The following is a 19,278-nucleotide window of genomic DNA, read 5'->3' on the forward strand; positions in this document are numbered from 1 at the left end:
TGAAACGGAAAGTATTTTCGAAAATGTTTTGCATAGGTTGTGTAGAATAGGGTAGGTTAGGTTAGGTTTGTGTTATAATTTTTCAGAAATGTTAATATTTCCAGCACAATAACTATTATGCGAAATGAGTTTTATGCGTAACATTACATTAGGACAATCAATTATTATGCGACCCAATATGGACCCCACTTCATTGGCTGTGGGACTCATAATTTATGAGTCCCACAGAGTCATAAAAGTTTACTAGTTATCGTTCAAGTGATAAGTAGAGTAGTCTATTTATTGACGGCAATTGTCTTTCATTGCTGCTCTATGGTTTAGTTTGTTTTTCGCAGCCTTTAACGACTCGCGGGCCGGGGCCGAGGCTTCCGACACTTCGTTTTCTGGGCCCGATTCCGATTTTGAAATAGACATCTAATAAATATCTTTTAGACATCTCCAAGATACGATAATGATATGTTTAAGATCTAACCTGTCAAATTTGACATTTGCGCGATTCTGGAGATACTCTTGAACAATTTCCACAGGATATGACTTAATCATCCTTGCCCAATCCACATCCAATTCACATCTAATAGATATCGTATTCTATCTAACGTAAAAGTGACATTGGTTGCCCGAATTGCGCTGCAAAAGAGAACTAAGTTGATATCTAAACTATAACGTATCTAGAATGGATCTAGTACGTGTCGTCTCTTGTGAACATCTTGAAGTTCGAATACGGCAGTATGATGGGTGATCGGTGATCACGTGATGCTTTCTATAGAAAACTGAAGTGTCGGATGCCTCAGACCGGACCTGTACATACAGTACTACCGTGATATGAGTCATCCTTTACCCGGGGCAGACGTGGCTCACTCCGCGATTTCGTCGCTTTGCTACAGGTAGCTAAAACTCCATCCGTTCGACCCCAATTTCGGGGTTTGCCATAAGCCGCGCGTGGCGCTGTCGCCACCTAGCGGCCATATCTGTGCCGATCGTGACAGACGCGTTTTGATAGAGAGTGAGTCTTCTGTACCTAGTACTATTATTTATTCTGTGCCCGAGGATAGGACAGGCTTCTTTTTATGTAAGTGTGGGTATGTTTTAATTGTAGTAGTAGTAGTAAACACTTTATTGCACAAAACAAGTACATAACACAGAGAGAATACAATAAATGTGTACAAAGGCGAACTTATCCCGTTAAGGGATCTCTTCCAGCTAACCTTTAAGTAACTGAGAGATACATATGAAATGGTAGTCAAACTAAAATAAACTGTACATGACGGCGAGACTTAAAAGAAGTAGCTAACCCTAGGAACATAACTTAATACAATGTGATTGTTGTTGTTGTGAATGTGTGTGTGTTAATTGTATTGTGATTTACCATTTCTGAAGTAGGTAATTAGCTTATAAAATTAATTTATATATTTTTTTCGACACGATCCTTGACGTGGTACGTTTTTTTACGATAGTAATTAAAAACCATTTTTATTTATCTGCATTGTTTTGAATTATAAATCCAAATAATATATACTTAGGCCCACTTCCACCATTCCACCAACCCAGGGTTAACCGGTTAAACCTGGAGTTTCCATGGTTATCAGTATAATTTGACACTAGGTTAAGGGTTTAACCGCTTAACCACGGGTCAGTGGGATGGTGCAAGTGGCCCTTAGTAGAGCGTCTCAAGAATGTAGTTACAATAAATCTTATTGTACATTATCTGTCGGTGCAACAATGTCAGTAATAGTTTGCGTTGCTGTGTCTATTATTGCTCGCTAGCATTATAGATTACGTAGGTTAATGTAGAAAATATTAAAGGCCAAATCACACCAGCGTATGCATCACGGCTCCAGGGCTATAACCGCGAAAATCGAAGTTCCCAAATTGCGGGGATTGTTCTCTGTCACTCTAATTACGCCTTCATTGGAGTAAAAGAGAAAGATCCCCACAATTTGCGAATTTCGGTTTTCGCGGTAGCCGCTCAATCCTCTACCTAAACGGGATTGGAACCGGTTTTTGCTAAAACTTTGAAATAATCACGGAAGAAAGAATGAGCGCGCCGCTTTGTTTTGTGGAAATAACTATACATATATGTATTATTTCGAATTATTTTATACTCGAAATGCAGTACTCAGTTGTTTTTAGGTAACGACTTACAATTAGTATTATTAGATTGCCCAATTAGGAATAAAATAGGTAATTAACAAAGAACGAAAAAATACCGTTTTAGTTCCTACACAAAAAATCCTAAACCTGCGTTGCGTGTAAGGGGCTATTCATAAATTACGTCATTTCAAATTAGGGGGGGGGGGGGGGTAACGCAAAGTGTAATGCATGAAATTACATGTCAACTGTCACAGCACTGCTCACGGCGATGACGAGTATGTTTCGTCCTTTCAATGAAAATTTTCAGAAAAACTTACTCATTAAATCAAATTTTTCATGTTGTCTAAGATGCTTGATTTGTGTGACAAAATATTATACGGTATGTATAACCTGTCTTTTCCATTACTCTTGGTAACTAAGCTAGACTGTACAGTAAATTAAAATTAAAATTAATTTTTTATAAATTTTTCTCCCAAAAATTTCTTAATTATAGCTATTAAGGGACTGCTACGAGCAAACTAACGAAAACTTGAAGTGACGCGGTGCGCTTCGCTGCCCCCGTATCTGACGGTACGGACTTTTTCTCCCATTTTCGTCCTTCCAGCGATAATTCTCTATTATTCGGAAACCTAACTTTTTCAATATACTATTTCATGCTTTAAAGATGCTTGCCCTGTACAACCCCATTAAACGCTCAAAGAGAAATGCATGGAACAAGGGGCAAATTTTGTTTAACCCTCGTGCTTTGAAACCCTCGCAACGCACAAGATTCCAATTTTGGAATCTTTCGCTTGCTCGTGTATCAATATTAGCACGAGCGGTTTAACACCAACTTTGCCCCCTTGTAAAACAAATAACTATAGTATAAGTAGGTACTTGTCCTATGAAGGCTATGAATGAAGAAAAAATGCGACTCGATTTTTCACTAATCATCATACGAGATTAATTTTATCTTCTCACATTGATAACAAAGTATAATTCCTAATTTAAAAAAGTAGCCATAGACAAACAAACTTCTGCCGGCCTAGTCAAGTTTACAATCGCTTCGACAACGAAACGCTTTGTATCTCTATCACTTTTCTATATTATTGCGACAGTAACAGTTGCATTTTGATCGCTACGAAGCGTAAGCGATTGGCATGTTGGCTACGCGGTCTGATGCAACAACGTTGGACATATGGCAACAAATTTTGTCCTATCCTACATAACCAATAATTGAGGAAAGAGCTCGAAAACAAACCAAAAATTCCCGAATAAAAAAATCGAATCAGGCCACTGTGCTCGGGGCTCAAAATAAGCGTTCAACATACATAAAACAAATAGCCAAAACCGAATACAGAACCTCCTTCTACTCAAATTGAAGTCGGTTAAAACATCCCAAAGAAAAGCACGCATAGCGACAACACAAAACAAGGCGTTTTACATAAATCTTGAAATTGCATCCTGATTTTACACTAAACTATCTTAGACATTCGGCGCGATTCGGGAAATGAATTAGAGATTAACTAGATACGATATAGTAAAGATATGTGACGTCCCATGGGTAAAGGCCCTATCCTATCCTATGGGTCTGTTTGGCCCTATGGTTGACTGGTAGAGAATGCTATTTGGCATTAAGTCCGCCATTTGTACATTTTTGTATATACTTTGTGCAATAAAGTTTAAATAAAATAAAATAAATAAAGGTACCTTAAGGCGGTTGGCGCTTACGTTATTATTAACGCCGCTCCAATATTATTGCGGCGCTATACGACATAAGCATACCTATACCATAAGGTACCTTTTTCATGGAACGTCACATTTCTTTACTATATCATATCTAGTGAGTCTCTAATTCATTTCCCGAATCGAACCGATTGACTCCTTAGTTCTTAGTAAGAACATTTTGATCTATAGTTGGTTTTTTTAGCATTAGAAAAAAGGTAAACAATCTTGACGTGTCTTTTTATTGAAAAACTCTTAAAAAAAAAGTCACGGCAAATATGTAACAATTATGAATCATATACGATTACTTACATTCTTTTGCTTTCATAAGTAATAGTTACTGATTTTTAAAAAGCGTTTTTCAATTAAAAGACACGATAAGAACGTGTAGTCTTTTTCTAATGCTAAAAAAGCGAACACAATTAGAAAAACACCCAAAGAAAACGGCAACGGCGTGACGCAACGCTTTTTCGTCCAAGCCCTCAGCGTCTAGAGCGCGCCACCATTTTTCCGATAATAGAACGCCCGTCTCCCTCTAACGCGACGTTGCGCGAGCTCGCGGCTAAAACAGGCACACTATATTTAGTTCTGCAACTGCACCCTGTATCCCGCTAGCAGGGAAACCACATATTACGGCAGATTTTCGGCACACACTGTATAATATTCAATTAGCTGGGTATTGATGGCCCGGCCGGCAATTTTGGTCGGGGCATCTGCTGCGCTTAACGCGGGAGATATACGATTAGTTTTCGATGGCCTGTTAGATAAATATGTGTAAGGGCGCAGGGTGCGTTTAAGCTGCGGTTTTAGGCTGCGTATAGTATAAACTTGTGGAAATTGTGTAATGGAAAAGCAGAAATTATGTATGAAATGTAGTGATGACGGGGCATTATTCTATAAGACATACGTATCTACGTATAAAGGGTGCGGGCGCGGCGTCTTAGCTTCATGATTTTAGGTATTTAAGATAGACGTACGTATGCTCGTCTTTCGGTCCGATTCGAACTTTAACATACGTCAATTAATAGATCTAGAAACGATATGGATTAGATTGTGTCAGTGTCAAAAGTGACGTTTCTTAAAACAAAAACGTCTTTTTTGACACTGACACATCTAATCCATATCGTTTCTATTAATTGACGTATCTTAAAGTTCAGATCGGGCAGTTTGTCCCAATACATGCAGCACAGTGTCATCTATTGGGCATTAGCATTTCGAACAAGAGTACCTCATAGGTAATTCTTTGTATTTTTACCTTTTATAAGATTGAATCATGGCCCATATGAATGAGTTTCTCGAGAATTACCCCCCTTATTCATAAAATTTGGCAACCTCTTACAATACAAAATGTCAAAATGACAGATAGGAACAAACGATTATCAAGGGCTTGTTACATTTGACAAACCGTTTGAGACAATTCTTTTTTAGTGAACTTGCACACTCTCCACTCACCGTCTGTCTCAACTCCACAACTCTACTGTCCGTCTGTCTGTCACCAGGCTGTATTTCATGAACCGTGATAGACAGTTGACATTTTCACAGATGATTTATTTCTGTTGCCACTATAACAACAAATACTAAAAAGTACGGAACCCTCGGTGGGATAGTCTGACTCGCACTTGTCCTGTTTGTTACAATATAATTCAAATTATAACTGCCACGAATTATTAATGTCATAAACAATATCAACGTTAAAATAAAAACATTTTCAAAAACAGAATGTTGTCAACGTTCCGTTACATTCATGACTGGCAGCTTATTCGAATTTCAAACTCATTTGACGCTTAACTTCAGCAATCTCTTATAACTACTACAAATGTATACCAAATTTAAACCGTATATATACGTGCGTAGAGTGTTTTTTAAATAACATGAAAGTTTGAGATCAGCGGTACCTAGCCTAACGTTTTCCTCTATTTATTTGTTGCCTCGCGACTGGCCGAAAATAAACGTTATAACAAAATATAACATTATCTTTGATGAAGCTTTTGGTGATTCAAGTATTTCGTGCAAATCGCATTGTAAAACTAAAATTAAAACTATACAAGATGGGTAAGTTTGAGGAAAATTCGCGCTTCGTATTTGACCGCTGATGTAGATTATGCGACAATTATGGTTGTCAAAAGTTGACTTTTGACAATCCAATGACCGCAACGCATACGCCTCAACCAACTATAGCGCCATTTATTTTAGCTGTCAAAGCCATTTATTTAAGCGGTGACGGTTTTTTCTCGAAACTTTGCACCCCTTCAGGACTATACAAGTCTTTGGAAGCTAAATTGATAAAAAAAAATCTAACGAAGGTGCTATGGTTATTTAATATACATAAAATTATACGTCAAAATATTATCAAAAATGTCAATATCCAAAGAGGAATATCTCCACTATCCTCTTAAGACTGTTCCTCAATACATACTAGTAGAGTGCTGGGAACCTGCGGGTTCTTTGTACATAGTCGCTTTCCTTTACAAAGCGGGAAAACGCTAGAATCTACTACAAGTGTAGCGCTACAAAAACGTTGCAAAGTTGCACCCATCACAAACAAAGTCACGGAAAGTAGGCTTCGCTGGTACGGCCGTACCTTCGTGGCTGGCACGTGGCCACGTGATGAGACGCCCCGAAGACCACGTAATTCGGCAAGCCTTGGCATTGCCGAACAGGGAAGCAAGCAGACAAGGAAGACCTAAACCACGTGGTGGTCTACAGTGACCCGCGACTTGGAACCAGCCCAACTTACCCCAAAGACAACTCAGCCGGCCTAGACAAGGTTACAATCGCTATCGCTTCGACAACGAAAAGCATTATGTCTCTCTATCACTCTTCCATATTCGTGCGACAGTGACAGTTGCGTTTCGATCGCTATGGAGCGTAAGCGAACGGCATCTTGGCTACGCGGCCAGGACAGACGGTCCTGGCGCATGAGAACGAGGAGAGCCAACCAAATAATGAGGATATAGTCGTAGTCCAGTCATTATATCCAAATAACCGACCCTACCCGTGAATAATCAGTTCTTGGATTTTTTTTCGTAGGTCGGTCGAGGATCGATATTTTGGAAATTAAATTTGAAAAAAAGCGACAAATTAAAAATATTTTCATCATCTCGATGATATTTTGAAGAAAAATTGTGAGGACCAAACTTGTAGAGAATTAAATTTCCTACAATTTTTATTCTGTTTTACTGTAAAATCAAAAATGGCCGAGCTATTCAAGAAAAACCGTTTTTCGAATATACACAGGAGCCTGATTTAGTCTACTTTTTGAATTTACACTCCCAGTACCCCCCCCCCCCCCCCCCCCTTCAACTGATTATTCACAGGTCAAAATCTATAATGACTGAACTAATAAGGCAAAGAGAAAGAAGAAGAAGCGCTACGAAAACGTTGGCAGTGAATGAGTAAAGTTAAGTCATTGTTAGTAAAATAATCACAGTGTTAGTTATTTATTCATTCCACACAGTCCATTATTGAGACGGACCTGATCTATTAGAATTTCACGCAAACTGGGATTCTTGTGCACGTCTGAATGGTAATGCAGTTAATGTTGCATCATTGCTATCATAAATAGAATGCAGCAACAGTTAAGTGTGGTAGTAGCTACTTCTGCCATAGGGCTTGTGCACAAATCACGCGAGGTTCGATTGGGGGGTCGCGAAAAAACCATGACAGATCACGTTGGGGGAGGGGGGTTATAAGGAGACATCACGACGTGTATTTTTCTACAGTGAACGAAACTAAGAAAAAATACCTACCACATGAGTAGATACTTTTTTTCGGTTTCGTTAAACATAAATCTTCACTCGACACTTCAAAATAGCGAGTCTTTTTTAAGAAATTTTGAAGCGCATGGTTTTGTCCGGACGGATGGAAAAATTTCAAAAAAATACACGTGAGGTTATGTGGGGGAGGGGGGGTAGCCAAAAACCTTACCAAATATCACCAAGGGAGAGGGAGGGTCAAAAAGTACCCGAAAACACCTCGCGTGATTTGTGCACAACCCCATACTCAGGCATCAGGGGACTAAAAGAAGAGACGAGAAGAAGAGACTAAGAATTTTGTACACTGACCTGCTTGTTTCTACCTCATTCGCACGCGCATTTTATTGCTGAAATGTATACCTACTAAGCCGTTAGTTTTCCTAAAAACTCCGCAAAAGCTACATTCGATAGTAATCGATGATACCGGGCCGTCAGACACAGGCGAAGATAGGAATTATCGTACCTGCTTCAAGACGTCTGGTATTGACATTGCTACCTGGCAATTTATGAACCCTCTAGTCGCTTTCTTTGTGATTTTAGTAGTTAGTATTGTATAAGAACAAGCACTGGCCTAGCGGTAAGAGCGTGCGACTTTCAATCCGGAGGTCGCGGGTTCAAACCCCGGCTCGTACCAATGAGTTTTTCGGAACTTATATACGAAATATCATTTGATATTTGCCAGTCGCTTTTCGGTGAAGGAAAACATCGTGAGGAAACCGGACTAATCCCAATAAGGCCTAGTTTCCCCTCGGGGTTGGAAGGTCAGATGGCAGTTGCTTTCGTAAAAACTAGTGCCTACGTCAAATCATGGGATTAGTTGTCAAGCGGACCCCAGGCTCCCAGGAGCCGTGGCAAAATGCCGGGATAACGCCAGGAAGAGAAGAAGTATTGTATAAGAATATTACATTATTTTATCATTTTTAGGGTCATTCTCACCATAAAATTAATACAAAATCCGCGGTAGACGTAACGTTTTTTAAAATTTATGTTTGTTCAATTAAATGAAGAGTCGAACAAAGTTAACTCTGCAAAGACTTTGCAATGACAAAGTGTCACCATTAACATCAAATTTCTTTGAAAATGTGACTTTATTTTAGCATTTACACACTTTGTCACGACAAAATTAATTTTATTCCGTTAACAATAACAAAAAATCTTGTTAATTTTCTATTAAACTTTTAAATAGGTAAATGGACGAGTGAATAAAACGGATTCAGCTCAGTGGGCGAGCGCTCGATTTTGTTACTCGAAAATCTGTGGAAAACGGTGAAATGCTATTTAAAAATCGGCTCTAGGGCTATAACCGTGAAATACGAAGTTCGTAAATTTCGAGTGTCTCTGTCACTCTATAATTAGAGTAATCGCCTGTATTGGAATAAAAGAGAAAGATACTCGAATTTTGCGAGCTTCAATGTTCGCGGTAGGCCCTCTGAAATTAATAGTTCTGTCCTAGACACAAACACATCTGCATAATGCAAGCAAAACGTGTTATTTTTATAAAAAGTGACCTATTTATCATTACTCTTAAGTGTACTACGAATGAATGATGTTATTTAAGGATTTCCGTGAATCTAGACGAAACAAAAACGATTCAACCAACTTGGCAACTGGCAGGCTTCCTCTGCCAACTGTCATATGTCAGTAGCCCGGCCTTGACACCGCGTACACTGTCAATGTCATTGTGTTTTTGACATTTATAAATACTTATGACTAAGTAGGAACGCCTACAGTGAGAACTAATTCGTTGTTAATGTTTGTCAACGAACGACAAGTCGTCTTTCATCGATGTACAGTCTGCAATAATAATTATACACAACGTTGCCGCAAAAATATCTGACACGATCTTATTTGTAGAGCCATAAGAGCGAGCTAGAAAGGCGCATTACTACCGGGAGTGTCGACGGACGAAGGAGTAGAGGGCGAACACCCAGTAGATGGTCAGAGCGGCTACCGCGAAAACCGAAATTCGCAAATTGCGGGGATCTTTCTCTTTTACTCCAACGAAGGCGTAATTAGAGTGACAGAGAAAAATCCCCGCAATTTGCGAACTTCGATTTTCGCGGTTATAGCCCAGATGTGGTCAAAAATATTACCCAGACTTCGCTCCAGGCAACGATGCAGATGGCCGAAGATCCAGAGGCTTGGAGAGCAGTGATAGGAAGAATACCCCATAGAAGTCACGTCCCTCAGATGACCACATGAGGTCACGACCAAGAAGAAGAAGAGCATGTCACATATTTATGCGGTCGAAGAGTAACATATTGCAGGTGACTGTAGATATTTTAAAAGGCCTCTTTAAAACCTCTCTGGGCCTCTATACGATTCGTACTAAAATATATATATGACACCCCGATTTGAGACGCTTTTGTAATAGCTACAAAATAACATTAAAACTGAGAAATGATGGTGATGAATGATGATGTAGTCGACAGCTAAGCTTAAGTGGGACTGAGCTGGACATGTCTGCCGCATACACCCGGAAAGGTGGGCCAAAATGGTTACAGAGAACCCACAAAACACCATAGACGGTGCAGGCCGGGGTTCAGGCAGACCGAAAAGGAGATCGCGGGAGGATTTGAACCCATACTACACCAAATGGTGGGAAAATGCCGATGACAGGGTCGAGTGGAGAAAACGAGGCCTTTGCCCAGCAGTGGGACACCAAAGTAGGCTAATAAAAAAACTGAGAATTATTTACACCAACCAACCAATGCTACATTTTTAGTTGGTTTTTAGGGTTCCGTACCCAAAAGGTAAAACCGGACCCTATTACTAAGACTTCGCTGTCCGTCCGTCCGTCCGTCCGTCCGTCCGTCTGTCTTTCACCAGGCTGTATCTCACGAACCGTGATAGCTAGACAGTTGAAATTTTCACAGATGATGTATTTCTGTTGCCGCTATAACAACAAAGACTAAAAACAGAATAAAATAAAGATTTAAACGGGGTTCCCATACAACATACGTGATTTTTGACCAAAGTTAAGCAACGTCGGGCGTGGTCAGTACTTGGATGGGTGACCGTTTTTTTTTTTGGATTTTTTTCCCGTTTTATTTTTTTATTATGGTACGGAACCCTTCGTGCGCGAGTCCGACTCGCACTTGCCCGGTTTTTTATTTTACTATTTCTATTTAACCTAATGTTTGACTGGCAGAGAATGCTAACACTATAGAGTCACATCTCGTGGCCAATTTTTATAAGGTGGGCAGCTAGACGGTACTCATCTAGTAGGTACTAACGTCACCAGGCTTGGTCGATTCATTGAACTATTTAATAAAATAATATAAAATTACTCTCCCATAGAAAATGTACCAACAAAAATGTATGAAACAGCCAAATATTTTTTTCGCGGTTTCGGGGTTGATATTTATCATTCGCTTTCCGGCGAAGGAAAAACAATTCGGGGTTGGTACCATAGTAAAAGTTGCTCAGTATAATCCCAAAACCTCCCTGGCAACGGGAATGTACTTATTTTTTGGCTTCCCTGTATAACACAGTCAACCAAAGCTTAACAAAACCAGTAATCTCATCTCGTTAACCAGGCAACTGCCGTAAAAAGTAAAACGGCAAGTTTAAATGTGACAAATAAACGTTGGGCCCGGGTGCCAAACCGTGTTGAGGCGGTGCCAGACCATCTGCGGCCTTGACATCTGCTCCATATCACAGAGGGTTAATCTGGTGGGATAGGACATCCACAAAAATGCACTAATTTCACTAAGTAAATTCTACGTCGGTCTAAAACAAGCATACGGCTCGCCTTATGGCTGAAATCGAACCATCGTCCTCTGCATTCGCAGCAGATGCCGTGGCCACTCGGCCACCGGGGCCACGACGGCATGAGTTTTTTTTTATATACCACATCGGTGGCAAACAAGCATACGGCCCGCCTGATGGTAAGCAGTCACCGTAGCCTATGGACGCCTGCAACTCCAGAGGTGTTACATGCGCGTTGCCGACCTTTTAAAAACCTGTACACTCCTTTTTTGAAGAACCCCATACTGTAGACCCTCGGGAAAACCTCGGAAGGGAGCTCATTCCACAGCCGGAGCGTCCGCGGGAGGAAATTCCTCTTAAATCGCACAGTACGCGACCATTTAGGTTCTAGGGTGTGAGGATGAACACCCTGCCGGCGGCGAGCGGTGCGGTGATAGAAAGCGGCCGTTGGCATCATGTCAAATAATTCCTCAGAGCACAGCCCATTGTACAAGCGGTAGAACACACACAAGGAGGCAAAGTCTCTCCTTAGACTTAAAGGCTCAATACCGCTTGTGAGTTTGGGATCATCGACGATTCTTACAGCGCGCCTTTGGACTGAGTCGAAGGGTCCAAGCTGGCATCCAGGTGCTCCTGCCCAAAGGTGACAGCAGTACTCCATATGGGGTCTGACCTGCGATTTATACAGCAGCAGTCTTTGCCCCGGACTTTATTCATGGGTCAACTTTACTCAAGGATATATGCAATATCTTAAGGGCTTATTACGGCGCACTCGTGCGCAGAAATTGACATTGGTAATTGATACTTATTCAACTTTTCACACTAGCTACACCCCACACTCAATTCAAAAACACTAGTAAACATTTCCCAATCCGCATTGGGCTAGCGTGGGGACTATAGCCCAAGCCCTCTCGCGCATGAGAGGAGGCCTGTGCTCAGCAGTGGGACGTATATAGGCTGAAATGATGATGATGATGAGTAAACATTCTCCGACTAGAGCGCTGGTGGTCCAGCGGTAAGAGCGCGTGGCTTTCAACCCGGAGGTTATATAAAGCCCGGCTCATATTACCAATTAGTTTTTATATATTATTTGATATTTATCATTCGCTTTTCGTCGAAGGAAAAACATCGTGAGAAAACCGGACTAATCTTAATGGCCTGGTTTCCTCTCTGGGTTGGAAGGTCAGTTGGCAGTCGCTTCGTAAAAACTAGTGCCTACGTTAATTCTTGGGATTATTGTCAAGCGAACCTAAGGCTCCCATGAACCGTGGCAAAATGCCGGGACAACGCGAGGAAGAGGAAACATTTCTCCAAATGTGATATGACAGATTTTAAAGCAAAATACAAACCTAGATTCTCTATAACTTTCCACGTTAACACCTAATACGTCATACACTTGCTAACACTCAACACAATACGCAAAAAGGATACACCCTAACAAATACAACGTCGGTTACTACCTTACGTAACTTAACCAAGTTATATCTTAAGTGTCGAACGTTGCCTAACTTTCCCCAACTTGTAAGCCCGGGCTCGGGGAGAATGGGGATCATCGGATCAGGTTTGTTTAGCGTTTACATACATTTTGACACTTGCGAGGAAAGTTGTCGACGGTGGGAATTGTTGTGGTAAGTAGCTTGTTAGGAAATAAATGATTATTTGCTTTAAAACGATTAATAAACCGCTTAATGTATTTAAAAGAGACTGCTAGTACATATTATAAGTTACAATATTTTTTGAAACGGGCATTTGGTTTAAGTACTTTAAGTGGTCCTTATAAAATGCTGTTATACCTTATAAATACAGTACCTATTCCAAAACGCCCTCTAGAAAAATTTCAAGTAGGTATTTATATAAATAAATTTCTTAAATCTAATAAAATGTTTATTGTACATACCTTGCAGTCATCTCTCCATGAAATAAAGATCACAAATTGTTAAAAATGCCGCTGGCGACGTAATAAATAAAAGATCAGGAAAGTCAAGTGAACGAGACGACAACATTATTATTTATATTCTGCGGAAGAAAAATATTTTCCGCTGTCCCTACTTCCGATATCGCAATACGCTTTTAGCAAAAACAAAACGCCATCGACGTTCGAATTTTAAATATCGATGTTCCAATTTTTTAAAAGTCGTCCGCATTTTACATTTTTAAACTTTGGAACCAACGGACGTTCGCCTTGCAGCCGCAAATCAAATCAATCCAATCCCGCAAATGGAGCCTTTGCCTTCTGTTAAAAAAAAAGGTTAAAAAATAAAAACGTGCAACACATTCCTGGGGTTAGTGCATTCGGGAATCATGCACTTACAAATTTAATAACTAACATTAAGATATTAAAACAAAAAATGTTATGTGAATCAATATGCAGTCGAAATTAAACTGAACGCATCTTTATGTTTCGATACTAAAAATTCAATCCAGTTCCGACATTTTATGCTATGGTTGGTCGTATTCACTTCAGTTAAAGTGGCCTTTTAAAAATAGAATCGGCCGAACTGATACAAATTTATATGGGATAACCCCAGATATCGCGCAACCATAAAAATATATAACCTATCTTGCGACAGTTTGTTTTTAATATTCTACGCACAAATCTACCATAGACAAAACAGATATTGATTCACATAACAAGTCTAAATGCATAAACTCATGTAGCAAATTTTATACATCGCATAAATAGGCAAATTATATACATATTGAGTGTATGCATTTGACTTATAGACAATCTGACCACAAACAATTCAATTTTTTTTCAAATCAGACGGTCTACAATAAACATTAACATAGAATAGGGGTTAGAATATCAACATTAACAGTTAGTGAAAAACATTCAACACCGAGAGTGGCAAGAAAGAGTGAGAAAGAAGAAACATGAGGTAACATCGAGTATATTGTAAGACATCGATGCGACGCGGCAACAGCCGCCGGGTATTCTTGTTTTTTTTTCTTTTTCATTGTTCTTATTTTGAATTCATCTAGCAGTGCTCTAGCGGTTACCGATTTTCATTTGTTTTACATTTCAGAGCATGTTATGGTTTAATATGAGTTTATCACAGTGTCATTTAAGTGTGTTAATTAATGTTATTATTCTTTGTTTTTTTTTAATTGTTTCTTATGTTGTTTACATTTACAAGTGTTTCGTATTTTCCTGTATGGACTAATTTAGCTTTATTACTTTTTCTATTTCTCCCGAAAACGCTTTGGTGTTATCGCAATTAATTTTCCTTTTAATTTATATTAATTTGGTTAGATTAGGTTAGTTATCAATTTTCTTGTTACCTAAACAATAATTTTATTAATATACTCGAAATTGTCTTTTAGATAAAATAGTAGGTAAGTTCGGGTGGTTATTGTAATTTCAGAACGCCATCGACCGTTTACCAATTTTGTTATATATTAGCGTAATAAAATAAAAATAGATCTAATACATTAAATATTATCTGTGGTCTAATTGGATTCGTTTCTTTTTGATAACTTTACCCATTTTTAACTTTTAGCAATAAAGGAAATCCTTTCGTTCCACCACATATATTTAATTCGTCATTTAAGATCGTAAGATTTTAGTTATTTTAGTTGTTTCTTAGCAAATCTTCCAGCTTTATTCGACAGTATAATAGGGTACTTGACAACTAGTCAAATCAGTTTCTTTTTCGAACTGTCAAAACGATTTTGTGACTATGAAAATTTATATACCTTGTGATGTCACGATCGAATTACCTACTCTTTATAGTTTTGTACGGGTTTTAAAATAGACATTGTGTCTAAAAATAACTGCTGTCTACGTTTCTCTTTTAATCTTTTGGTGCTTTATTTCTTGCATGGGGTAAAATAATTTAGTTTAAATACAGTCAAATAGCCTGTTAATCGTTACGTGTCCAAAAAGTTACGTTATTGTATTTACTAGTTGAATAAGTATTGATTATTGGTTCAGTCACTACTATTGAAGTCATATTTTGTTGTTAATTTTATATGGTAGTTTTTCCTAATTTTTAAGTAGGTTTTTTAATTTAATTAAAACAAGTTGCTTTAATTTTTCACCAAAATTTATTTTATTAAGGTAAGGTGGAGTAAGACCACCGGGGAAGACTATCGCTTGTATGGAATCCTCATACTGTTTGTCTTGCCCCGAGCAAAATAAACTGTTACTCTTACCCCACCTTACCTTATTTTTTTTTTGTTTTACCAAAAATCTGTGATAATATGACTTCGGGCGGGCAACTTCCTTGCGCAGAGAATTGTAATCGCAATCCAGCGCGGGAACGCTGCCTGTGTGTTGGACACCCTACCGAGGGCACCAAATTTTGACAGGTATTTTTAATTTAAGTTATTTCAAATGTAGTTAGTGCTAGTTTTATATTCCTGTCTTTTAATAATTTATATTAATAAATTCCATATAACTTCTACAACAATTTCATCACACAAATAAACACAGATAGAGATAATATAGATTCAGATCTTTCCCGGATTACTCCGTAACCAAATCGTTTAGTTTCCTTCAGTCAGCATTCATTCGTTCCGCCTGGAGCCGACGCCAGGAGCCGCTTTCTCGTGTTCAATACCTTATCTTGGCTCGACATTGACACATATAACAGAACACCAACTTAATTATATTTTATTTGTAATTGTTGAAATCGTTGGTGTAAGAAATTCCTGCCAACTATAAAATTTCACATTTTATTGTGACGAACGAACAAGATGCGTTGCATGTTTTTTTGGAGAATTAATTGTACATGTTCACATTTTTTGCAGACCTCCACACTAGGCAATACTTGTATTGTAAAGGTTAAAGTATATTGACAATTACCCTGTTTAGTATATTATCAAGTATAAACTGACACAAATTATATTATTGTTGGAAAATAACGATTACAGCAATTCCGAAATTAAGATTTTGTAATCTAATACAAGGTAAAATTAACTGTCATAATCAATATCAGATCTAGATCGGCTCTTTAAAGTTGAATGCCGCGCTAGGCCCAGATGTACCGGTGTTGTTCTTCAGAATAGACTAGATGTTGTTTTTTTTATTTGTTTCAGCGTTTTATAGAGCAAAGGCAATGCTGATAGTGCCGATACTGTATAGGTATGTTGTTTTGAGGCCAATATTATTTTTATTTTGAATGATATTTTTTTATATTTATTACCACATTTTTCATTTATTCTCTTAAAGTATAATAAATATAATTACAATTTTAACATTTTAAATAAACAAAATCAACAGTCCCACATTCTTAAAGCATTCCATAATTTGACAATCGAATATAATTTAAAAATAAAGTAATCGTAAATAAACATATCTAATTAGGATTTATTTAGTTCATTGTAAATAATTATTATTTATAGTAGTAGTAGTAGTAGTAGTAGTAGTAGTCTAAGTCTAAGTATAAGACCTAGCTAAATCAATTTATCGCCCCCGAAAACACCCATATAGCAAATTTCATCGAAATCGTTAGAGCCGTTTCCGAGATCCTTGTTCGATAATGTTTTTTTTTTGACATGACGCACGAAGATTTATGCAAATATTTTTATATGTGTATATAGTGGGTATTAGTGGCTACTCATGCATATTTTTTTTGTAGGTGTACCTCCGCGAATAGTATAAAAAATAATGAGAAGAAAAATAAAATGTTTTTTTTATAATGAAGTATAAGGACATGATGCAGGTTAGACATATTCATTTCGTAGTCTATTTTATTGTTGTCAAATATAATTTTGTTTGGTTAATCTAACTTGAACGGTTTACAAAATATGACACTTTCAATGATACACTGGTGATTTTACATTATCCTGAATAACTCGAAAACAAAAGAAGATCGAGGACTGATATTAAGCATAGAGAGTTCTTAGGACCTGCCAGTACACCACCTGAAAGAATGACCAAATCCGTCGTTGGGGGCACTTCTTGTTCGCTTAGCCTGCTAGACCCTTTGTTAATAGAATATATTTTTTCGTAGATTCTAAAAACTTCCCTATACTTTTCAGATAGCTTTGATACCTCAACTACTTTATGTGTATAACATTTAATTGATCTTAATTGTATAAAATTTTCAGATTTAAGAGACTCGAATAAAAACGAGTCGAGTTCTTCAAATTTAGACTCAATAAACTCAAGTTGCTACCAACACTTAACGACTAACTTTAATCCTCGTTGCTCTAAGGATAAGGTCTGCTTATCTCCACTTAAAGTGTCTCCATTTCCACAATCGGACATAATGCTGACTCTGCAGCTGAGACCTGCATCTATGCGTTTAGATATTTGCATTTTGAACTTTATTAACAACGCCTAAAGTCGCATTTTGAACTTAGATGTGTTACTATTTCCTTTGCATTTTGTGTAACTTGTGCAAGGTCTTATTAGGATTGTTTTTTTGGATTTTGAACTTTGTGTAGATTGAGTAAGGTTGAAATTAGGAGTACTTATGTTTGGGTAGATTCTGTTTAGACTTGCTAAAGGTGTTTTCGTGCACTTTAGGTAATTTTGTTCACAATGCAACCCGATTAATTGCATAAATCTGTAAGCTTTATCTTTGGATATTATTATTTAATAAATAACATTGGCCTGCTTTATTTTATATAATTATATGTTATAGAATATGTTTGAGGTTGATTTAGATGAAGTTTGAACAAGCTTTCGGTAGTCGGTGACTTTATTATTTTACAATTAAAAAAATATAACTCTGATCATTGCAATAATTTCGTTTATTTTATATTGTTACCTATAGGTACATTTTATCCGATTATCAATTTTTGCAATAGTTCAATATTATTTATGTTAAAGATTACTAATGCTTTTTGACATACCTTGCTTAAAAGTTTTAAAACCAAACAGATTTTACAATCTAAACGGATTTCCTTGATCCACGTTTTTAAAAGTGTGCAATTAATTTTGTTTTTAGGTTAAGCATCATTCGTTACATTCCTATTTCACAATTATACTATTTTGAAAGTCGTTTATATTTATAACTTATGTATGATATGTAAATATAATTTGTTTATATGTTATATCTTATCGTATAGGTATAGCACATTTTTTTCACTTCACTGATTTGTTTGAAAAAATCATCCAATTGGTACTTTATTCTGTGTTTTTGAACCTAAAGATCGTATTAGTCTGTATCAACTATTTCTTTTTATTAAAGCAAATATAGTTTAGATAATTTTACCACTATGTTTGAAATACTAATGTATATCACCCTTTTCCAAACACCAGTCATATTTATTCTGCCGATTTCTTTAAAACTTGAAAGCCTGGCAGCTTTGGCATAACACACACAGTCCAATGAACCATTTGAAAGATAATCATACCATAGACTAGATAATTTTCCATCTTAGAAAAAAAATCTGAAATGAAATCACGTGGTCGTACCCGCAGCAGACATGAATGGGCGTTATGCTACTCTATGCCGTATTTCGCCTGCAGTTCACATCTCCACACCATATCGATTTACCATCCACCAACCTATCCCACAAATCTAGCCTTTTATTCATTTATTTGTTTATTTAGAAATAACTATAGTTTAGTAACACACTAGTAGCACGTTGTTGTTTTGTGTAATTGTACATTTTGATCAGTCATTCATTTTATAAACACGTGTTTTGCAGTTGACAATACACTGATTCTTTTTTCTTTTTTTGCGGAGGAATGCTTTAAGTGTCAGTTTTATTTTCGGCCAGCGTTCGCTGTTCGGATGAAATGTAACTGGCCGGTTTTAGAATAGTTTTGTAGCAAGAGAAATGATGTTTATCAACATTTGGATATTTGAAAATCGAATTCTTTATAGAATTAGATTATACTTTCGAAATTTGATTGAGTTATGTCAGGGTTGTACAAACAGTATTTTTTTTGATGTTTAGTTATTATTGCGAATCATTTTGATTTAGATTTCTCATTTCTATTTGGATATTTTATTGAGAGTATTTGTTAAGAATATTGAGTTTGATTGCGATTTATTATAAGATTTAATTAGAATGTATTTGATTTAACCACGTTGTTAATACCGATATTTACGATTTT

At 37.4% G+C, this 19,278-nt stretch overlaps 1 protein-coding gene and 1 long non-coding RNA gene across 11 annotated transcripts in view; one reads left to right on the forward strand and one right to left on the reverse strand.

The window, feature by feature from the left end:
- The window catches only part of LOC134675587 (uncharacterized), a 358,978-nt gene that overhangs the window by 306,985 nt on the left and 32,715 nt on the right, over positions 1 to 19,278 (forward strand). The gene's annotated exons all lie outside the window — the stretch shown is intronic.
- Positions 1 to 19,278, reverse strand: part of LOC134675570 (nuclear factor 1 B-type) — an 80,327-nt gene that overhangs the window by 60,673 nt on the left and 376 nt on the right. The gene's annotated exons all lie outside the window — the stretch shown is intronic.

The sequence above is a fragment of the Cydia fagiglandana genome, chromosome 22 (assembly GCF_963556715.1).
Source record: "Cydia fagiglandana chromosome 22, ilCydFagi1.1, whole genome shotgun sequence".
NCBI classification, from domain to species: domain Eukaryota; kingdom Metazoa; phylum Arthropoda; class Insecta; order Lepidoptera; family Tortricidae; genus Cydia; species Cydia fagiglandana.